This window comes from Haplochromis burtoni, unplaced genomic scaffold (assembly GCF_018398535.1).
Source record: "Haplochromis burtoni strain Fernald_Lab_line unplaced genomic scaffold, NCSU_Asbu1 Contig_796, whole genome shotgun sequence".
Lineage (NCBI taxonomy): Eukaryota > Metazoa > Chordata > Actinopteri > Cichliformes > Cichlidae > Haplochromis > Haplochromis burtoni.
The window spans coordinates 23,858-49,010 of record NW_024583157.1 but is presented as its reverse complement, the minus strand read 5'-3'; the positions used below and the strand labels follow the sequence as shown (position 1 = coordinate 49,010).

The window sequence follows — 25,153 nt, the reverse complement described above, 5'->3', positions numbered from 1 at the left end:
ACACACACACACACACACACACACACACACACACACACACACAGGAAATTTCTTCTAACTATAATTTGTTAGAAGCATGTTAAAAGATGGTGCACGGCATTATCAGGTATATAAAAGATATACAAAATCACAGAAACATGGATTGTTTAATGTAGAGGGGTCAGTGGAGCCAAAAACTCACAGTTTACGATAAGGATAATTTCAGAGATTAAATCGTGTCTACTACGCTTTATGTCAGAGGTCAGTCATGGCAGGAATGTTGCAACAGTTCTGCTGGCAGTGTTTTTTGTTTGATAGGAGTAGTTGGTTGGGTTTGGTTGGTTGAGCCAAGCAGAGCAGGGGAAAAACTAGACACTATGATAATGAGGTGGCAGACTGTGTGAGCTGAGTGTGCTCAAGTGTCGATAGGAAGGCAAGAATATCAACACAGCCTGTACTGAAAGTACATGTGCTTGTCCAATCTATGAAGTGCTTCCTAATTTGGCCACAGTTTACTCCACAAGTAATGAGATGCAATATAAAAGACACAAATGTGAGTGTCTAATGGCAAACCAGCACTATTAAATGCTAATCATTGATTATTCAACGATATTGTTGATAACTTGACTGCAGCAGATTTACTTAAAAAGGGAAGTTCATTAGAACCACAATCCAGGTTAAAATGCTAACGGCGGCTGTGATGTTTACGATCAAAAGGATCCCCAGGAGAAAACAGATCACAAATAGCCTCACCTCCGCTTCTAAATCAAATCACAGATGTCTGATCAAAAACATCATTTCCATGAGCACCAGAATTAGCTGCGCTCTCTATTGTTGGCAGGAAACCTCGGGCATTGTGACCCTTGTATAACAAGCCATTTGATCTTAATTGGAGGGCCTCTCTGATGTTCCTGCCCTTACCACTTGTGAAGCCACACGCGCATCTTCAAAACCTGCCTGATGTTTATTAATTAACATGGAAAATCCTCCTTATGAAGTAGGTAGGCAAAGGGTTCTCCAAAGCGGCACTGTAATTGTTTTACCAATATTCAATCCACCAGACAGTTTCATAATAGCTGGAAAAGCACTAGCTAACCTCTTCCTCATTAAGGCTCACCGCTGCATCGTCATCACACAGATGCAGGCATTTACACCTGCTGTTAAGGCACAAGAAGCCGCTGCGTTATTCTCCTAATCGATAAGTGAAGCCACTCAGATAATATCGCAGCCAACGCACGGATACGGAGGAGAAGACAAAACCAGAAGCCAAGACACTGAAAACATGATTTTTTTTTAAAGAACTTTGGGAGGAAAAAAACAAACAAAAAAACAACAACACTTGACAAACAGTTGCAACATCTCCCTCTGTGTCTGTCTCTAAGGTGGTGGTAAAAACTGGCATAATCTTACACTCGTGTCTTCAATCCAGGTATGACAGGGGTTGCCGCAAAAATCCCCCCCCAAAAAAACAAGGAGGCGCACAACTGGCTGACGTGCCACAAAGATTGTGTCTCAAGACCAGTGTTGGGACTAACGCGTTATTAAGTAACGCGTTACAGTAACTACGTTATTATTGTGGTAACGAGCACGGTAACTAGTTATTATGCCAAAATCAGGAACGCGTTATCGTTACTGGGATTTAGATAGGGTCGTTACTCGTTACTTCGTGTGGTGGCTATCGCGGAGCTTCCACAGATTCAGTAACATTAGCAAGTGGTGGAGGCCAGCAGGTGGATGAAGGAAAAGGGACGCAGAAGGAAAAGAGACCCGAGGCGGCCGCCGGTCCAAGTGTGAACTGAACTTCAGGTAAGAAGTTATGACCTGCAGTCTCTCTGGGTCAGATATGAACCAAGTTTAGGTGGAGTTTATTTTCGTTATGCTGACTTTTTCCGTACTGCGTGCTAGCTAGCATGACGGAGTTTCTATACAGCTGGGTGGTGCTATGAAGTTAATGATGTTGAACTTTATTTTGTTCATAAGTTATTAGAGTTGCCAACCGTCCCGTCTGGTATTCAGAGAAAATATTACGCGTTTCTTATTGAGGTGAAAAGGAACAGTTTGTCCCGTAATTCAGCTACAATGGAAAAGGCACAAAGCTGGAGTTATTCTGTGTCTTTGCTGCACAGCTGCCTCTTCTTCTCTCATTCTCTCCCCCTCCTCTCCTGTTTCTACTTCAATCATGAAAACTGATCAATGATCAGCTGATCGGCTCTCTTGTTTGTTTATCGCCTCACTTTGCGCCAGAAAGAGGAAACCAGCGGATGTCGCGCTAAACAACAGCAGCACGTTTAAGCTTGATCAGCTGTTGTTAGAATTTATTTAATATTAATTTCTAGTATCAGCTGATGTTTGCTGGAGCCACAGCTGTAAAGCTGCTGGTCATGATATGGTTTGGTATATCGTGGTGAGAGGGAAACATGAAGATGAAACCAGGAGATGTCCTTACTGGATCATCAGAGCTGAACAGGTGATGGACGAAACAGGTTTACCTTTTAGGTGACATGAATGAGTTGAAGGGAAGTTATGAACTGTTTCTGAGAGACAAATAACACCAGGATCCTTTTTTAGTAGCTGACAGCTGGTAACTGTGCAGGGGCGGTCTAGCAAAGTTTTGCCAGGGGGGCCAGGTAGGGCATTAACAGGGAGAGGGGGGCACAAAGAAATACTTTTCTTTCTTATTCTCATTTAAAATGTCTAGCTTTTAAAAAAATAATTATCTGAATCTTACAACAAACAATTGATAGATTGATGCATATATACCATCAAAACAGTGAACATCACTGTCACAACAGTGTTTGTTTTCATTCAAAGGCTTTATGATTTTTCCTATAATGGTGGGCCGGTCTCTAGTCAAAATGCCCAGGACGATTTTCTGTCCCAGTCCAGCCCTGTATGCAGCTCATCTGCAGTCTGGTGTTACCTACATCTTCCTATTCAGAAGGCAGAATTTCCGAGTTCTGAGTACAATCGAAAGCACCACGACTGCAGTTTTTGTGTTGGATGTAAAAGGCGCACATGACGCTGTGACGTAGGCTAGAATCATGGCAGCAGTCAATGACGGTCCAGGCGTGGGATTTCTCTCGTGGAAATATGCACATTATCTTTTCCTTTCTATTGGTAGGTGGCACAGTGCACTTGTGGCAAGTAAGCAAGCTAGAAGACTGGCAAAGTTATGGAAGAAACACATTAACAAGAGAATTCTGAGTAAAACCAAAGTTACTTTCCCTAGTAACTAGTTACTTTGAAAGTAACGAGTAACTTGAAGTAACTGAGTTACTTTTGAGAGAAGTAACTAGTAATGTAACTAAGTTACTATTTTAAAGTAACTTACCCAACACTGCTCATGACACATGGATGTGAAAATTGTCAGGCAAGACCAGCGATGGACGAGCATAAAAACAACATTAGGATCCCGTTTGGTTCATGGCTCCATTCTTCAAATTTGCCAAGCATGACACATTCACTGGCATTAGTGCGCCTAACATCAATGCTGAATTTGTTGCACACACATCAAGTTTTACAAGAGTTTCAACATAATCTGCATCTCTCTCTCATTAGTTTACGACTGCTGTTTTGCATGTACACACTCTCGTACTATATATATAGCACAACATGTGAAGTTGGGTTTTAAACTGACTGTACATTTGTAGTTATTAAAGCTTTTATCACCAAGCTGAGAAATTTTAGGAAAATTGTAGACAATGAGAAAAAGTTAAACTATACACAAAGCTTTTTGTCAGCCTTTACAAATCTTAAAGAAAAAAAATACAAAGTCTTACTACGTGACATCCCACAGAGTACATCAGTACCCATCATGTAACATTGGCACGCCTTTCCTGTATCACACAGTTTATGCACCACCGATATTTTTCCTGTAATGGGAAGAGAACATTCTGTAGTCACAGGATGCCATGTAATGCAGTTAATAAAGCAGACTCCATGGCAGGAGGAAATCCTTAACCCCCCTCTTACCGTCCTCCACCCTGGTTTCACTTTTTTCACTTTCACACACAAGCAAATGTTTTGCCTCTGGATGCATTATAGGTGGCACGTACGCACATGTAGGCCAGCAACTGTTACCAACTCACGAAGATACAGTCACTCTCCAGAAGTCTTCCCTTGACTGTTAACGTTCCTGAAATCCTTGAAATGCAGTGGCGTTGGCACATTGCTATATATAATCAGAATCCTGATTATGGTTTGATATACTCAAGACAGGTAAAAGCAACACTATATATTGGGACCAAAGCCAAAACAAATGTACAGCTTTTATTGCAGAATGATAAATGTTAATTGTGGTACAAATCCATGATTCAATGGACTGACTCCATTTAAATGAAGAGGCTTTGCTTATTTTATCTTTAATTTTTTTGGGTCAGATTGCTGCTGGCCTGAATGTGGCCTTAGCCCTGTGTGAAAATCTCATCTTCTTCATTTGAATGAGGCCAGCACATTGACACAGTGAATGCCAAGGATGATTAGCTTTTTCAATAATGACATGAAAATACACACACAAAATAACTCAGTGAAAGGGCGCTGAACTAGCTAATCAAATATGTGGAATTACTACAATTTTGGTTGTTCTTTAACGTGAAGGCTATATGACTCCAAGACAACTGTGAAACCTCTTTCCAGTGATTTGGTTTCTAACGAGCCTTTAAAGTCAGACTAACGATAGTTATTGCATCAGATTTAGTACTGATTGCTGAAAGTGATATGAAATTATTGATTTTTTTCCCCCTCACAAACCCCCCCCCCCGAATTTTTTAGAGATTCCTCTAAAACTCTTCCCATCTGCCCCTAACATTTAACCTGGCAGGTCATCTGAAGCCTCCATTTCATGTTGGTCCTGCCAAGACACCACAGCAGATGACTCATTGTCCTTTCATCTCTGTCACCCCTAACTGTCATCTGACAAGGTGCTCTATACCACACCCACAAAACAAAATTGTGCCTTCTCAAACAAAATTAATGAAATGAATGAATGAAAAAAACAACAACCCCACAACAGTTAAGTACGTTCACATCCACCTATGAACACACAGTGACGTGTCAAAAAACACACAGAGAAAATAGGCAAAGCACACAGTCACATGAATTAGCACAGATGTTTGTCAAAGGTGTGGCGACACTGATGTTTTTAAAGCACAGATGAGCAGGAAACAAGAGGACGTTCATGTGGCTTTGAGGAAGTGCATATATCCACTTGATTTCTCACCCTCCCCCCCCCTCTCTCTCTCGCTCCTCTGTCTGCCTCGAACATCCGCACAGAAGCCACCCACACACAAACGAAAATATCCTGCTTGCCATTAGATGCAGTGTTTTCTGTCCACATCACACACGCATAAATGGAACTGTAAACACCTCAACCACAGCTAATAGAAAAACCGTAGCTTCCTGCCATGTTTCAGTGGCAGATGACCCAGACACACAGAAGCTAAAAGCACTTGAACACACAAAGCGGGGTAATGTGAAGAAAAAAAGGAATAGTTATGTTGTTACAAATGAAAGCATAGTCATTCTCAGAAGACCACACACACACAGAATAACATGGTTAGACCCATAACACAGCACATAATGCACTAAACAGCAGCTTGAAACCTGCCTCACACCAACACATATCTTAAATAGAAATGTGTGATATACACACGGAAGTGATTCTTACAAGAAATGCTCCATGTCATAGCTCAAGCATACAGTACAAGAAAAACAAATTTGATATAATCGCTCTCACACACACACACACATACATTGTGTTATTAAAACTGGTGCTGAAATGAATGTGTGCTGCTTTTAAATAAGGTGTGCAGTCCCTTCAAATGCAGAAGTGAGAAAAAAAAAGGAAAGAAAAAAATCATCAGTAAGAGAAAAGGAAATAAAGTGAAACACACAAAAAAGGTGAACAGTTCTGGCTGAATGCTCCTGATAAAGAATAAACAGTTTAAGAGTAACCAGTATAAATAAAATGCTAGACTGGCTGAATTTATGATGTATTATTTATGGAATAGCAGAGTCCTTAATAGAGCTATCAAGATCTTTGAAGCTGCACAGACAGAACTGACATGGAGCAAGCAGTTCTGGGATCAGATTTCTCTCAGAACTTGATAGAGATCAAAACTGAACAAAAAAGGAGGATGAAAAACAAAAGTAAAGGAGGATGAAAGGATCTCAGAAACATGGCACGACATGTGTTGATATTGCTTCACTTCAGCTTACATACTCACAAAACCGTTAATAAGGCAATATTACAAAAACATTGCAACGAAAATGTATTGCAATGCCCACAGTGGACAAGAAAAACAAAAAGAAAAACAAAAAGAAAAACAGAGTTGAGCTAATTACGAAAAAAAAAAAAAAAAAAAAAAAAACTAACCTCACCAGCTCATGAAAATCTCACAAATATTATGCAATCCAAACCTTCTGTCACTTATAAGTTGTGGATAGTGTTTGAATAGGGTTTGAGAAGTTTTAGCTTTGTTAAATGTGAAATATGTAGGAGTTGCTTAATGGGTAAAGCACAGCACTCACATGAATAGTGTTTATAGGTTACCACTCATGCTAAAAGTGGATACAGTGGTATCAGAGGACTTTTCATGAAAGCCTCTACCAAAAAAGGTTGTTCAGTGTTCATTAAATATGGTCAAGCACTTGCAGCGTAGGTGTGGAAACAGGCTTTGCACATCATGAAGCAGATGTTTTTTTTTAAAAAACCACAGCACAACAGCAGCTTTGTCACCTGATGTCTTCATTTTTAAGGGTAATGAGTCACAGAGTAAAGCCCTCATTATCATTATCATTAGTCGTGTGGTTCGAACATAAATAACTAATTACTTGATGAATGGACTAAAAACCCTTGACTGGCTTTATTAAAGATGTGTCACAGCAGCAACTCAGACACAACCTGCAATTTTGTGTTTCAGTGGCAGTGGTTACATGTAATCCTTTGTCTGCCATGTTTTTAAAATATAGTGCTCAAAAACATATACATAGAGTAGCAAATGGGATTGTAAATCAGTTAATTACATTAACAGGTACACTAGAAGGGCAACAATGAGACAAGGAATGGTTTTACAGGAAGAGGCCACTGAGATTTTTTTCCTCTCCTCATTTTTTCTGATTGCTTTTTTCCCCCCCCACTAGTTTTACATTTGGCTAGGATCAGTATCACTACTGGCAGCGTAAGGCAATACTTGGGGCGATTGTGGCTCAAGAGTTGGGAGTTCGCCTTGTAATCGGAAGGTTGCCGGTTCGAGCCCCGGCTAGGACAGTCTCGGTCGTTGTGTCCTTGGGCGAGACACTTCACCCGTTGCCTACTGGTGGTGGTCAGAGGGCCCGGTGGCGCCAGTGTCCGGCAGCCTCGCCTCTGTCAGTGCGCCCCAGGGTGGCTGTGGCTACAATGTAGCTTGCCATCACCAGTGTGTGAATGGGTGGATGACTGGTTGTGTAAAGCGCTTTGGGGTCCTTAGGGACTAGAAAAGCGCTATATATATACAGGCCATTTACCATTTACCATACTTGGAACCTACAGAAGTGTAAAAACCAGTCTAACTCATCCAGGATGGCACATCAATACATGCCATTGCCAGAAGGTTTGTCATGTCTCCCAGGAAAGTCTTCAGACCATGGAGATTGAAAGAGACAGACAGTTACAGCCAGATCCCATTAAAATGACCTCCAGCAGCCCACTGGTGTCAATGTTCCTGAACAAGCAGTAAGAACATGAGGGTGGGCCGAGGACCCGACATCCTCTAGTGGGCTCTGTCCTCACTGCAGAGCACCATTAAGGTTGACTGGCATTTGCCATAGATTACCAGAGTTGACATGACCATTTGCGCACTGTGCTTTTTACAGGTGAGGAATTAATCTGACGTGAGACAGATGTGAAAGGGCCTGAAGAAGCCATGGTCACGTCACTACTAGCTCCTTCCTGTGTGGGTCCTGTATGATTTTACAGTCACCATAATGTTCTTCTTGGCTTCTCCAGACCCTTTCACATCTGTTACATCTGCTCAGGGTGAACCTGCTATCATCAGTGAAAAACAAACTGCACCAGTAGTAGGTTTTGATGGTGGGTCAGTGATGGTCTGGGAAAGCATATCCATACAGCGATGCTAAGACCTCTACAGGCTACGCAATGGCACCCTGCTTGACATTAGGGTTCAGGATGAAATCTTTGGACCCACTGTGGGACCCATTATGAGACTCAAGGCAGGCAGTTCCTGGAGGATGAATGAACTCATTCCACTGACTAACCCCAATGTTCACCTGACCTAAATCAAATACACACCTCTTGGACTGATCCCTGAATGTCTGGACATGGAACTACACCTCTCTGGTGGGGAAGGAACTCGGGCTAGTGTGTGAGATTGAGAGATACGAACTAGATATAGTCAATCTTACCTCAATGCGCAGCTTGAGTAATGGCACCAGTGTCCTGGACAGGGGCTAGACTCTGTTCCAGTCTGGAGTTGCCCTCAGTAAGAGGCTGCGAGCAGGGGTGAGTATTATATCACCTCGGTTTGCTTCCTGTAAAACGACGCGTTTGCAGCTGAACCTGAGCAGTATTCTGTTACTGGATTTCTATGCAAACACTTTGTCCATAACAAACACCATGTTCGAATATAAGGATCTCCATAAGTGCACATGGCACGAGGACACCCTAGGTTGTAGGATGATGATCAGTTTTGTAATTGTATCTTTGGATCTGTGGTTCTGGACATTTGGGTGACAAGAGGAGCTATGCTGTCAACTGATCAGCACGTGGTGGGGATTTTGATCAGGTGGCACGATGAAGGATGCCAGACAGCCCTGGCACACCAAAATGTATTGTGAGGGTGTGCTGCAAAGCTCAGCCAATCCATGTCTCCCCTCTCCTCTGGTCATGAGCACTGGGTAGTGACTGAAAGAATGAAATCACAACTACAAACAAATGAGCTTTCTCCAAAGAGTAGCTAGCATCTCCCTTAAAGATAAGGTGAGGAGCTCAGCACCTGAGAGGGGCTCAGAGTAGAGTCACTACTCCTCTACATCAAAAGGAGCTGGCTGACGTGGTTCAGGCATTTCATAAAAGTGACTCCTGGATGAGTTTTATCAGGCATGTCCCACTGGGGAAGACCCACGACAAGCTGTAGAGATGACATCTCTGGCTGGCCTGATAATGCCTTGGTGTTTCCTTGGATAAGCTGGACGAGGTGGCTGGGGAAAGGGAGGTCTGTGTCTTTGGTTAGGCTACAACACCTGTAGTAGCAGCCTCAGATAGGCTGAAGGATGGATGGACGGACGAAAGGATCTAGACAGTTTTGGTCATTGGTCATATTAGCTGTGGAACTTTAAACCATTAGTGACGCCATAGAATCATGCTGAAAGAAGCTGGTACTTATTCAGAGGCTGCCCATGAGCTGAAGCAATCCAAGTACCCTGACCTGGCAGCTGAGTGCAGGTAGGCCGGCTGTAATGCTGTAGTATTCCCAGTGGAACTGCGGTGTCGGGCTTCGTCAGCTTCTCAACTTCAAATCTACTCCACTTCACAGAAGCAGGACACAGAAGAGTAACCAAGGAACTGGCGGAGGAAGCAGGAAAAGCTAGTTTCTGGTTGTGTTTAAAGAGATGTGGGTACCAAAAAAACCCCTAAGGCAGCAACAAGGGGTGCCAGGAAAAGATACTGGTCATCACTCTACCACCAGGAGATGTACTGAGGTTAAAGCAAATCGTAATCGACTGGTGGTCCTCAGCTGATGACCCAATCAAGGCCCTATAGGTGTTTACCGTGGCTCCCCCAGGGTAGTCCCGTCAAAGAGCACTGTTGGAGGTGCATCAGGTAGAAATGTCCAGCAGGCGTGACACCATCTTGTGTGTTGATCTGTTTGTATTTTCTATCTAGATATAAACAGCAATGTACCCAAATTTTGTCCTGCAATTAAAGGTTTTTTGTTTTGTTTTAATTGGTCTCATCTAATCAAAGTACACTGTTGTAGAGGTTTTGCGATTTGTTCAGAAGAAAATTTGAAATGCTAAGCCATGCTGTTCTATTTGGAGAGTAGCAGCTTTCTCCTGGATTTTTTTCACCTGGATTTTCCTGCAGTTTCTCCAAGCAATGTACAGGGAGTGCATAATTATTAGGCAACGTCCTTTCCTTTGGCAAAATGGGTCAAAAGAAGGACTTGACAGGCTCAGAAAAGTCAAAAATAGTGAGATATCTTGCAGAGGGATGCAGCAGTCTCAAAATTGCAAAGCTTCTGAAGCGTGATCATCGAACAATCAAGCGTTTCATTCAAAATAGTCAACAGGGTCGCAAGAAGCGTGTGGAAAAACCAAGGCGCAAAATAACTGCCCATGAACTGAGAAAAGTCAAGCGTGCAGCTGCCAAGATGCCACTTGCCACCAGTTTGGCCATATTTCAGAGCTGCAACATCACTGGAGTGCCCAAAAGCACAAGGTGTGCAATACTCAGAGACATGGCCAAGGTAAGAAAGGCTGAAAGACGACCACCACTGAACAAGACACACAAGCTGAAACGTCAAGACTGGGCCAAGAAATATCTCAAGACTGGTTTTTCTAAGGTTTTATGGACTGATGAAATGAGAGTGAGTCTTGATGGGCCAGATGGATGGGCCCGTGGCTGGATTGGTAAAGGGCAGAGAGCTCCAGTCCGACTCAGACGCCAGCAAGGTGGAGGTGGAGTACTGGTTTGGGCTGGTATCATCAAAGATGAGCTTGTGGGGCCTTTTCGGGTTGAGGATGGAGTCAAGCTCAACTCCCAGTCCTACTGCCAGTTTCTGGAAGACACCTTCTTCAAGCAGTGGTACAGGAAGAAGTCTGCATCCTTCAAGAAAAACATGATTTTCATGCAGGACAATGCTCCATCACACGCGTCCAAGTACTCCACAGCGTGGCTGGCAAGAAAGGGTATAAAAGAAGAAAAACTAATGACATGGCCACCTTGTTCACCTGATCTGAACCCCATTGAGAACCTGTGGTCCATCATCAAATGTGAGATTTACAAGGAGGGAAAACAGTACACCTCTCTGAACAGTGTCTGTTTTTGTTTTGTTTTTGAATGTCAGAAATGTATATTTGTGAATGTGGAGATGTTATATTGGTTTCACTGGTAAAAAGAAATAATTGAAATGGGTATATATTTGTTTTTTGTTAAGTTGCCTAATAATTGTGCACAGTAATAGTCACCTGCACACACAGATATCCCCCTAAAATAGCTAAAACTAAAAACAAACTAAAAACTACTTCCACAAACATTCAGCTTTGATATTAATGAGTTTTTTGGGTTCAGTGAGAACATGGTTGTTGTTCAATAATAAAATTATTTCTCAAAAATACAACTTGCCTAATAATTCTGCACTCCCTATCTGGTCTGACCTTGGGGTGAATTTCACACGACTGTATACAGTCGGTTATTTAATGAATGTATTTCAAAGATGAATATATTCACCTGTCAAAGGAAAGAAATTCTTGTCATGTAACTGGTATATGTGTGTGTTTGTCTGTGTCCATATTCTTGTCAACCATGTACCAGTAATACAAGGGTGGCATGCTGTGGCGGAAATAGACAAGCACGAGTGGCAGCCTGGCTACAATGCATGCGAGCAGGAAGCTATTAACATGGCATTACAAGACAACCAAGGGGCAGGAAATTAAATTTTGCTGCCTCTGAGAAGGTCATGTCCAAGCCCTGCCTTACTGTGGATAACTGATTATTAGTTAGTTTTCCATCCACAGCTGTTCTACCTCTATGTGTTTTTATGCATTCCTTTGAACATTCCAAGTTCCCTACATTTTTAATAAAATACCTATTCATCCTCAAGTTTTGAGTATAAAACACAACTCTCGCTCTGTTTATGGTCTGTATTAAAAGGTTTCTACAAATTGAACAGTTAGCAAGCAGATAGTGTTAGTGTTACAGGTGTTACAGTGTAAATAATTTCACTTTCTAGTTAAATAGAGGTTTAAAAAAAAAAGTGTAAAAAGGAAAAAATATATAAGTGTAATATTAAATAGCACCACACTGCCCTAAAAACTGCTGGTCGACTGGGCCTAATGGTTTCCCTGATGAAAACCCTTCCTACTGCGTAAATAATGTTTAACATGAATCTTGTTAATCATTAATGCCGAACACCATTTGGTTCCTGCCACGACTTTCTTCACACTAAGATAAGACGACAAAGTCAACATGTCCTCCACTCAACTGAATTATGATGGCAACAACAGAAGGGCACTAAAGGTTTTACACCAAACAGTGTTGATTTTAATCTACTGAGTCAAGGTCATAACAACATAAAAAACACTGGGTCTGTTTTGGTTTTGCTCTTGTGGAGACGACCTCCAATTTATGCTATGATGAAGACAGGCAGGAACATGTTTTCTTGACATGGCTGTAATTCACTCTCAAATGCTCACACAGTAAACATGAATCTGAAATGAGCAGGACTCGCGCACCATTTGTGATGCTTTCAAAATTGAGGCATCAATGGACAGAATCATAAATGATCACACCCATGCAAATACGCCCACACACCATTTCAGTTCTTGTCTTCATGCCAGCAATTGTTGTTGCTGTCGGATATGAAGGCACTTTTTCACTTAATAAGTCTGTTTTTTTGTAATGGCTGAATAAGCTCACCCATCACATAACACCTGTAAACATGGTTGAGAGAATTTTTGTCAGTCCATGCATTGCCACTAGGTGATGAGCAAACTAATCAGAGACTAAATATCAAATTAAGAGACCGACCGATAGCTATAATACAAAAAAAAAAAAAAAAAAAAAAAACCCTCCAAAATTGACAAGACAAGATAACAATTTTAAGACAGAGTCACTGAGAGTTTAAATATATTAGTTGTATGAGCCCAAGTTTTCTATGAATCCCAAGGGATTCACCACAACTGAAGCTTCTGGATTACAACCGATGCTCAGTCAGTGGCCTTTCCGAGACCTCAATATTCATCTCTATTAATTCACCAAAGATCAATTAGTAATAAGTCATTTTTTCCCCTAGCCGTTGCATACTGTTCTCATTTATGTCAATTTGAAAAGCAAAATCCTTTTTTGAAACTGCTTCCCCTCAGGAGATTTGAAGTAAGAGCCAACAGCAGTACCCATGGGGAAAAATTTTTAAAAAAAATAAAAATCACCACTTGGCTTAAGGACACTTCTGGAGGATGTTTACCGTCATGAGGGCCTGAACATGAAACATAGCTCTCTGGGTTCATTTGTAGACAGATTTAATCAGTGCTGCACATGCGGATATCATTAAACAGAGATCTTTTTGCCAAAACCTGAGCTAACAATGCATCGCCGGGCTGAACAGGAGGTACCAACATAACCCGAGGCACACTCATTTAACTAAATCAAATTACAAAAAAACCCCCAAAAAAACCCAAAACTATTTACGTCATTGATGTCGATGCCAGGGAACAAAGTCAGTTTTCTACTTTTGTTTTACTCCCAGTTCCTTACTTTTCATTGGGTCTTGTAGATCCTATGTATGGGGTGGAGGTGGGGGGGGGTTTTTTTTTTTGGGGGGGTTGTGTTGTTTTTCTTTCTTTTTTAAACTGGATTTCCTCTTTATACTTCCACTTTTCTCTCTGTTACGTGCCAAATGGCAGAGTCTCTGCTATCTGATTATATTGGTACACCCTGTACAAAGATCTGACTAAACAGTGCAGACACTAAAAAGGACCACAAACAGAAAAAGTGAGCGCTGTCTGTTTTGACAGTTTCATTGCAGCAGTCAATGGTATCTTGAAAAATCTTTGTATGCTATGATTCATCACCATCTTAAGTTTTGAGTTTACTCTAAACCTATATTCTTTTAATGCCAAAAATAACATTAGATAAAAATAAAAAAATAAATCTAGGAAAATCTCTTTGCAAACCAATCTGAAAACTTTCCATCCTGATGACATACACCTGCAGCTTTCATTTAAATGGCTTTGAATAGGTATACATCACAGCAAAGGTTCCTAAGAAAGATTCTTGTTAGAGAGGAAATTAGCCTTTCACTGAGAAGTTTAGAAACTCATATCCTAACCAGAGGATTGCCTTTGGTTTCTTTCCCACCAAAGTCTCAAGAGGAGGCGAGTGCTTTCACAGCGAGGAAGTGAATGAGCGTCATTGTGGCTTTGCACAGGATTAGCCCATTTTAAAGCCCCTTAGTAAGATTTAACCACATTATTCACATTTTAATGGCCATTCCCACCCACACATACACATGCCGGCTAAAATCACAAATCCATAGGAATGAAATAAGAGCAGAGGTGTAATGCAAAGGAGGAAATACCAATGTTCATTGATCTTACTCAAGTGTAAGTATTGTGTAATTGAAATTAGAGCAGTGAAATGATCAAAATGGAGAGGTGTATAAATATTGCAACTACTTTAATCAGAAAGCATAACCATAACAAATGCAGAGTAAACACCAGAGCAATCATTCAGGAAGTGAGCGCACATAAGGTCCTTGGTTAAACTGAATGACCTTCTACAATGGCAGACACCCTCCCCACATGCAGATGGCCTTTCCACAGAAATTCAAAGGATGTGACATTCATGCTCTTGGCGCTCTTCTGCTCCCTTACAGTAATCCATTAACAGTCACAAATGACTGGCTGACGGCACAACAGAGAATTCACTCAAGAGTAAAAAGGACAAAAACTTAAACTGAATGTGGCTTCAAATAATATTGACAATAAAGTGTATTGTACTGGCAATAAAAAAATAAATAAAACAATAAAAATTTCATTAAAAATGCATCATGTTGAAAAACAGTTATTTAAAAAACCCTGACTTTAAGTATAAAGCTCTGAGTTTATTTGTACATCCATGCTACATGGAACAGCTGCTGAACAGAAAAAAAAACAAAAACCCTGCCCATTACCAGTAATGCAACTGATTACAGTTGCTTCAGTTACAATCACAGATGACAAAGCACAGGACAGTATTCAACAAGGCTATGCAAAGACTTGACATTCACCTGAAGTACTGCTATACTTCACTGAAGCAGCAGTGTTAGGTGAGGATATAAAATTTAATGGTGCTGTGAAAATAAAACCTAACGTCATCTAATATAGTTCAAAATATCGGGCTTGCTTATTGAAATGTCAACAATAATTCACATACAGCTCTAACACTATCTACCCCCTCCAAAATGCCAACCTGTGGGAAACACTGATAGCAGGTGGCTAAATGAATGACAAGAAAGGCCAGCTGATTGTGCTGGAGAGGTCCTCAAAGAGGAAGCAGCTAGTGCTTCCATCAATGTGGAGCAACAGAGGGAGCACTCAAAGAAGGTGGTAGAGCTAGACTGTTTGACTGACTGCTGCAGCAGCAGGGGGTTAGAGGCCGTGCTGTGCCTCTGCCCTTAATGGTACAGGCAGGAGGGAGCAGAGCACTTCCCCCAGGCACCGGCAGCCACAGGTGGGCATTGTGGTTTGTCTTCATGAGCCCTGTAGCACCCAGTTGCCTGTCAACCCTCTATCAAAGAGACAAACAACAAGCAGGCCTTTTCTGTCCACACATGTGTCCATGTATTAGTCAGTGTGTGCATCTTCACAGCAGTCTTTCTTTAAAGATTAAAATTAGCTTCAGTTTTTAGGTAGATGCTCAATTTTTTGACAGTGCACCAGAAGATCAGCAGCTTTAAGACAACAAACCAGGATTTGAAAAGGTGGAGGAGGGACACATTAAGGTGAACACAGTAAGCAAATAGTGTATGTGTAAATTTGCCGTACATCTTCAGCTGTCTTTTCAGGCTAAAGTCCTTTGTAGACATATTTAGGCTGATTTTTGGCTCACACAAAAGCTACATGTTCCATACTGTTTCACTATTCATGTACAGTATATGGACTTATACAGGATCCTGTTCTAACCCTAACCCAATATGCTATACAAACATTAGCTATCTCATACAGCCATTCAGCTAACACAACGTTTAATAGGGAAAATGATTTTTGATTGTTTTAAAACCAACAACATTTGAAAGTAAACTGTGTTAGTTTGTAACATTTTCTATGTTCTTCAGCTTTAAGAACTTTTTACTAAAGTACTAAAACATTCAAGGTTTTTATTATTTAAAACAAGTTTAACAAAAAGTTATCAGACACCCTGTGACCTAAAATAAATAAATACTCACTTCCTGGAAAATATTAAACTTCAGATCCCAGTTCAAATAAAACTTCCTCCTCTTTAACAATATTTAATCTGATTAATTTGTCTGTAGTTTTTTAATGAAGCTCGGTCTGCCAGCCTGCATTCTATGTGTTTTAAAAGGTTGCCAAATCACAGATTAGTAACTTGGTAGTGTTCCCAAAGCTGATTAAATTCAACAGCAAACATACTGCCTATTTTTCTAAGTAGAACATCGCTTCCGATTCCTCCAGCTACTCCAGACAAACTGAATGATATAAAACTCAAAACTTCCCAAGAAGTGAGCTATGTATTAGTTTCTCAAAAGCAGGAGCAGTATCACAATTGTGTAGACAAATGTATAGGTGTGCTCCGAGTCGAACGGACCTTAATGTGGGTGGAGGAGGTGGGTGAGCAATAAGAATGTGCTTCTTGAATTTCTGAAGATGTGACAGGATTTGTTGGCAGCAGACATGCTTATTTAGTAACCCCAATGACATTCCTGGGTTCACCCAACTCCTCTTAACATCAAAGCCAGGTTTTTATGTAGGCGTCCAGTCTAAATACCAGAGCGGATGGTTACATCAGATTCTGTGTGTATTGCTAAAATGTCTCGTCCACTTCTGCCTATAAGGCCAGAACAAAAGGTTCTCAGGGTTAGCCTGGTTCTCTGCAAATTTAAGCCTTGGCAATTTCTAAATCACTATTTGATGAGAAATTAATCATTTGACCATTTAAAGTGTGAGTTTGAGTGTGTGAGTAATAATAACAATGTAATTTTTTTATTTTAGGAGGTACCAGTTATTCTGCCAGAAGGTACGCAAATGTAGGGCTTCATCCATTGCAGAGGAGTTAAATGACTCCAGAGGTAGGAACGGTAGGGACAAGGAAAAATTGTAGACAGTTGATCCTTTCTTGTGATTTTATTGTACCACCTCCACATGGGTCAAATGTTAATGTCAAACTAGCCAAACCTTTCAGCCCACTCTCTCCTGCGAAAGGTGATTGTGGAGACCATCAAGTGTTTCCTCCTGTGCAATCCCAAACACCAAAGCTATTGTGTTCTGCAGTGAGTGGTAGGAATAAAGGAAACATGGTGTATTGCCAAGTTAAAAAAAATAAAATCAAACAAAATCAAACTGCGTCAGGCAACGAAAAGCAGGAGAGATATTTTCAGAGAAGAAAAGGACAGGAGCAACGAATGGACTGATTTCTGCGCTGCTGAGAGTGAACCCAAACGTGCCACAATTTCTCCATCCGTACAGTTTGTCCAGTCTAACTACGTAAAGCAGTTACTACAGTAAGAAGCCTGGATACCTTTACACAAATAACTCACAGCTATACTAGATAGTTTAACTTTGTAGTTTTGACTGAAGCAAAACCACAAAATCATTTTTCAAAAACAGTTAATCTTCTAACTGTAGATTAACAGACTTTATTCACAACCCCATCAATCCACCTACCCACGCTGCTGCCACTGTACCAGGCAGCAGTACTGACACCATAATTACTATCACTGCAACTGTGGTGCTGCTCAAAGATGGAGCGCACAAGTCACCAGATGTGTCTATACCGCATAAGTTTACCTGGTGCTGATGGTAGTTAACAAGCCTTAGAACATAAAACACACAACCCTACATGAATTCAAGCGGATTTGTAAAGCATTTTGTTTTTGAGGAGACTTCTTGTCAATTGGCTTCACATGAGCTTTTCCAAACATAGCTACTGATGTGTGTCACAAGATGTTCTTGACAAGGGTCCTGGATGTCAGTTTAGACTGGGGCCTTTGAAGTGGTGCAGCATTGGGACTTTCTAAGAATAACTAACTGTGGAGAGGAAATAAATGGGCAACTTCCCTTCATTAGGCTCACTTATGAGTCCATATATAGCTGGTCACAAGGGGACTTGCAGCCAAAAAGGTGGCATGTGGACAAAGTGAGGACATCTATGCTTTTGCTCAAATTAAACAGTTTTATAGACTCTTTTTAATACGGCATTTGTTCATAGATCATGAATTCTATGACACTGGAAGGCTAAATTTGAGGATGTTATAAAAGAACTCTGAAAAGCAGTTTTAAATTACTGCTATAAAAATGTGGAAACCATGACGCCATGAGTAACTTTAGATCCCAATTTTGTTGAATAACACACACTAAAAATAAATTATAGTTTGGATGTGCCTGCTGTTATGTCACAGAACCCGATTTCAACTATAAGACCACCTCACCACCTTACCATCCCAAGAGATTTTCATTTCTTCTTCTCTCTCTTGCATTACTGAATCTCAGCAACAACAAAATTCCTGAAATATCACAGAAGACAACTAAGTTGTCCCATTAATTTTGAACTTCTGAAAAAAAAAAAAGGGGGGGGGGCACTTTTAAGAATTATAACAATGTTTGGACAAACAGTTTATGCAAACGTTTTCTAAAACCCCTTGAAATGATGCCCCAAAATCTGCACTTTAATCGCATATTGATTGTTTAATTTGGAATCTGCTGGAGCACAGAGAAAAACCAAAAACATTGGTACTGTGTCCCATAATTGCACTATAGACTATAAGTTCAACAAGCAGCTCAGCAAGCAGTTAATTTAACATCTGTGTTATAGCTGAAAACATCAAACACTGGAATCTGAAAACACCAAAATGGATGAAAAGCCAAGTAAAAAAAATATATGAGAAAACTAAGAAACATTTTCTAAGACGCTTCATAGCATCACTTAAACTTCAGCAGTTACATATTGCTTGCATGTAATCATGCCACATATCCCACTATATATCCTTTTACATCTTAGAAAGTCAACTATGCAGTTGAAAGTTAGAAACCCTGGAGCACTGAATGCTAAAAGCATCATACTGCTAAACACAATTCACACAACTATTACAACTGACGTTTCAAAAGCTACAACTCGCACAGAAACAGCCTAAGCAGATGGATGTCCATGAGAAAGATTTGATTGAACTGCCTTGCCACATAAATGCCTGCTAATCAGCTTTAGCTCTTAAGCTAATACCAAAAGGACTGCGAAAGCACCTGTGGGAAAGGCATTCGCCATTCAGAACAACCTCACAGCTAATTGCTCATAGTCTCGTTGTAAAACAATGCAACCTCTCAGACTATAGTGGCGACCTAACCTTTCCTATGTTCCCACACATACTGTGTGCTAAGCCTCCACAAAATACTTAAGCGTCTTTAACCAAAATCCCTGCATGTAAACTGTGGCAAACAATTAAAGAAAAATAATAAGATAAATAATACAGTAAAACACACAATTCAACAATATCACTAATAATCACTTTAAAGAAACCACACAGTCACAGCTTTTAGCACAAAAGCTTCATTATGTTTCCTTGCTGTTTGGGTTTAAATTTGATTAAGGCATGACTTTCTCAAAGGATCAAACGGGTATCCCCCCAAAGTCTGGAGACAAAGAGCCAAACAATCATGTGCAACGTGACTGCTGCGAGTGAAAAACTTTGTAGCAAAACGTGACCGGAACGGACGGAAGCAAAAGTTGAGTTAGAATCATCCTGATTACTGGACAAATCCCTGAACCATTTGTCTCTCTGAGGTTTTAATGGAAGTCTAATCCATTTCCATTTTTTTAACATGTTTTCTGAGTGAATTCTGGAGTCAGTGCTTGTTTTCCTAAAAACACCCACTATTTTGCACTGTAGTGTGCATGATTAAAGACGTTCTACCTCACATTATTTGATTAGACAGAAGTGGGGGGAAAAAATGTAAATGTATAATGTGCGTGAAGATGACTTAAGAGGAAACTGGACTTATGCAACAGATGTGAATGCTCAATATATGAAATGTCCATGGAAGACTGAGAAAAAAAACCCCGACATGTGTAGAACAGTAGTACATGGAATAGTTTATAACAGAAGTATTTATAACAGAAGTATTAAGATCTGAGATTAGGTCTGGAAAAGAAAGAGGAAGAGAAGGGTTACATCAAACAATAAAAGCCCATTATTGGCATCAGGGCAACTGTGGTCAGAGTAGGGGGATCCACTTATCCCTCTCCTGGGAGCAGAGAGATGAATGACTTCCTCACAGGTGGACTATGAGCTTAACAGGAGGGGGTAGCAGTGAGAGATGGTGGGGTTTAACCTGGGAGTGACGAGGTATTGGGTTACAGCTGCACCTCCGGAGAGAAACCGTGACCAGTGGCTTTCTCATCTCACAGGAAATGGATTTATTTTCTGAGCCCTTTCCATTAATCCTCCCTTGCAGACATATGCATGGGTGTGCAAAAAAAATGCACAGGGGTTCGCATATACAGAGTAATGCGCATACACACCCATGTGTGAATAAAAGACTGGCGCACAGCCACTTTTACAAACATGTTATTCCAAGTTTTAGAATGTTTCCGAAGAACTAGTGACGTTTGTTAGGAATCACTACATTTCCACTGCAGGGATCAAGCTCCAGGTGAATTATTTTTTCCACCAAAAAGTCCTGAACTGAAAGTCCTTATGTGTAGGGCTGATTCTGAGTCGTGAAGTAGCCAGCTTACAACATTTTAGTCATTTCTGCAATAGCTGGTGAAAACCAGTTTACTTACTAAGGTATACTGCATAATTGTGTGTGAGAGAAACACAGAGAAAGTTATAGCAGTAGAATGAGCAACTAAGTGATCTAAGAGGATGAGGCATTAATGAAAACAGAAAGGTAAATAAGAAAATGTTCTACTGGTATATTTTATAAACAACCCTAGAAGGTACATTTGCTTTGAGACTGTTGTAAACAAAATCAGGCTTCACAAAAACACACCATACTGATTCAGTTAGAGCATTATATTGGGTTTTATCTAAGCAACCAGTGCCTAACACATTTAAAACTCAATTTCTTAGAGTCCATTTAAAGCACAGTCCTGTTTTAGCTAACCTTGCCCCTAGTCACTCAAGGTCGGCAGGTAGGCCTCTCAATGGGAAGAAGAAAAAAAAAATTAAAAAAAAAGAATATAAAAAAAACTGTTCAGGAGAAGAAGAAGAAGAAAAAAAAATCAATGTCCACTTTTTCTGCAAGCCTAGATGAGTTATACAGAAATAGACTCGGCCAGCAGCAGAGCCATGAGGCGTCTGATCTGCCTACACAGTTCACCAGGCCACATCCTCTCTGCCTCCACTCAGGGAGAAAATAGCATCAACGTGCAACACAGCCAAACATTAAGGTAGCCTGTTATTTCCACAGACATATGCACTGGTTCTCTTAAATGGGTTAGCTGCAGTTGAGTCCACCACTGTTAGATTAACTTAAATATATTAGATACATTTGTAGCCTGTATTTTCAGTTAAAGCAAATGTGTGAGTGCACATTACATTCAAGTCAAAGTATATTTCTAAAAATCAGAAATTATTAAACTTTAAATCAATTTTAAATCAAAATACCGATACAATAATCACCTACAACATTAAAACTACCCACTTGATACATCTAGTGAAAAAACACTGACACCTGACCGGATCAAGTGACAGCTGTATAGATTCCAGTTCATGGCCTTAAGTTTTTGTTAATTTCCCTAAAGCTGTTTTACAATGTCTTGCTGCTGCCGTAGACAGTGTGCTGGTCAAAGCAATACCAATGTCAAGGAAAACCCACATGAATGCCTGGACCCAAGGTTTCCCAGCAAAACACTGCACTGCAATAAAATATATTCAACAAACTGTGAATGAATCCTTCCTTATTTAGAATTAGCAAGTTTGGAATTATTAAAAAAAACAAACAAAAAATAAACATAAAGCCTAATAAAGAGTGTAATTAAAGTGCAACTAATGTTTCAATTAGAGCTGGGCGATAGAACGATAACGATATGTATCGCGATATAACTTTTACTCGATAGAGAAATTAAGCTATCGCGATAGACCTCGCCGCTCTTGTCCTCTTAAAAAAAAAAACAAAACAAAAAAAAAAAAGGTCAGCCAATCCAAATTAAGTAGCGCAGAGCCGAACCAATCACAGCCGCAGCGTCACGTTGCGTGGCTTGTTACATACAGCACAAGTGCCAAGCCGCACGTGTGTTTGTTTGGGAAGCAGCCAGCGTGTAATGGAGGAAATGAGTGTGCCGACTAGAAAAATCAACCGAGCGTGACCGAAGAGAAAACAGATGATGGTTCCAACGCCGGAGAGATTGTCAAACGGAAGAGCCATAGAAGTTCCGTAGGGTGAAGGTATTTCGGCTATTTCAAGTCTGACAAAAAACAGAGTAGCGTGCACTGTAAATTGTGCCGAAAGCAAGTCTGGAAATACAATAAACTGGTGCATGCGTCACACTGTGCGCCACGTTATTGTTTCGGTGAAATGAATTTCTACAATACTGTTACTTCTACTCTCTGCAGTGTTTAAATGCTTACATATACACACAGTTACTGTCCCTCCACACATACGACTCGGTTCTGCTTCTATGCCCCAGCTTTGTTTACTTTTTCCCACCGAGGCTTCTAGACTTCTGATTGGCCAACATTTCTGCACGGTTAGGAATCTAGCGCCACCTGCTGCTTTGGCATGTTCATAGCAGCGTTTTCCTTCATTTCTGCCTTTATGTGTGGACGGGATTATTTTTTAAAACGAAAACGGAAAATCTCCGTTTTCAAAAATACCCGTGTACGTGTGGACGTAACCTCAGTCTCTGACTGGAAGCGCTAATTCGTCATTCGGCTTTTGTCAGACTAAAGTAACTGTTAAAACTGTTTGAAAAGCTCAGCTATACAACAAGGAGAGATTGAGAATTTCCTTTTAGTTCTCAGTTTATTTGATATTGACAAAAGTTAGTCAGTTTTGTCTGTTCTTCTGTAAAACAAACTAAGATTTATTTTTAGAATTAATATTTTGTTTCTAAGTGGAATTGACAGTTTAGTCTGTTTCGTTTGTTCTATTTTGAAACTTAAACGCTTTAGCGGCTGCCTTTTGTGTAGTTTGCAATATTTGCCTTTATTTATCTGAAAAAGTCTCATGTTCCTTAAGTACATCTACCCTGTTGAACTTATTATGGGAAATAAATATTTAAATAAAAACAAGCTGCTGATTATTTCACATTTTACTTGTGAGCAACGGCACATTTAAATCTTACAAATATAGTTATTTGGCTTATATCGTGATAGATATCGTTATCGCCTGAAATGAAAAAAACATATCGTGATATGAAAAAATCTCATATCGCCCAGCTCTAGTTTCAATATGTGTTTCCTTCTCCCTTCTGGCCAGATTCTCATTGGAAGGATGACATCATTATCAAATTTGTCCTTCTTTGTCTCATCCAAGTTCTATTTTTATCTCTCACCTTAGCCTCCATTTAATTCTCACAACAAGCAGGAAAATAAACTGCAACATCTTTGCCTTTCAGGTGTCCTGGTAATACTTGTAATAGACCTCACAGTCTATTCTTAGCTTACTGCAAGTACCGACTGTCAGCACATTCCTACCAGTGGCACCTGAGGATACTGGTGTAACCTTCAGAGAGCATTAAGAGAGCAGAGAGTTAGTCAAACGTGAAGAACTGTTTGAGGTAGGTGGCAGAAAATAAGACGTTTCAAATGACAAAAATGAAAGTTCAGAAATAGTTGTATTGTCCTTGTGGAAAAATGACAATTATAGAATTACAGTTAATTTAATAATAGCAATTTGTACTACATGGATTCTACACAAAATCACCCTTGAAAACGATTATACTGAGAGCAGATATAAACTAGCATTTTACAGATGTTGGCATTGGAAGTAACAGGTTTGTGCAGGGAGTCATCTTTTTAAAAATGGATCTATATCCAGGATGTAGTTGTGCTGTATTGGTATCATACCTTCATTGTACAAATTCATCTTGAACAAAATTAGCCGCATAACACGGTGCACAACCATATTATGAGTTGTTTCATAGTTTGTCCACCAGAGGGCACTCTGCAATGTTCATGTTGGCAAAAGGTTAAGAAAGCCACAAACAAAACAACCAGCTGATCCAAACAGTGTTGGCAAGTCACTGCCGTATGAGTCAACCCAGCGGTTACATTTCTTTGGAGGTGAACCTCAGGTTACGTAGAAGACAACGGTGGCGTAGGGTACAGTGTTCCGGTTATAGTGCAAGTTACAACGTAGATCTGACACAGAAGTGAAAAAATCCAATCAGAAGGACACCTTATTTAATTCAGATGATAAATAAATGATCTACAAGAAAAACCTTTTGCCCTGGTAAGAATCTGAAAGGTCAGTGCCTTGAAAAACAAAGAGAAACTGTCAATAAAATAAACCTAAAGTAAGTCTAAATACCAAGTAATTGATAATGTCCCAAGCAATATCTAACAATGAAATATCTTATGCAATTAGTAAGGCAGATATCAAACTTACTCACTAAACTCCAATGACACATACCGCAACTAAATGACCCATCCAATCAATGAAAAGCACACAGAGCTGAAAATTATCTGACGTAAGAGTACAAAGACATATATTTTAAAAAAAAAAAAAAAAAAAAAAAAAAAAGAATGTTGATTTCTTCATCGAAACCTACAGGAGGCAAAGTGTCAAAAAAGTTCACATTGTAAGGGTAAAGTGTTAATGTCTGTACATGCTCAGCCACATAGTGTGGCACTATGTGAATCACTATCTGTCAAACTGTTCATGTTGGAAAACAACTGTTTGACAAACAGCAGTAAACTGATCATTACATAAGGTTTTAGAGAACGTCAAGTTAAAGCGTGAGCAGACCGTTTACACAGTGGCCTTTTTGACAAAAGCATGTAAATGCTATCCGTAATTGTGGTTATGCAACATATTTAATCTAAGAAACAGAGAAGCAACACCATTTTTATACACAGCAATCAAGTGTTACAAAAAAATGTTTCTTTGTTTGGAGGACACCACAAAGTGCTTCCTGTAAGTCGGTGTTGCGCAAGGTTGAGATTAAAGGCAAGCAGAAAAAGGAAAGAGGGAGGAGGGAAAGAGGAGAGGAGGGGAAAAAGACAGATGTGAACCTGAAGAGAGAACCTTGTGAATTAGTAATAAGGCTTGCCCTTCTCTTGTATTTTTGATGAGGAGGATC

The 25,153-nt window shown here is 40.2% G+C and overlaps 1 protein-coding gene across 2 annotated transcripts in view; it reads right to left on the bottom strand.

The window, feature by feature from the left end:
- Nucleotides 1-25,153, bottom strand: part of poc1b (POC1 centriolar protein B) — a 39,558-nt gene that overhangs the window by 4,887 nt on the left and 9,518 nt on the right. The gene's annotated exons all lie outside the window — the stretch shown is intronic.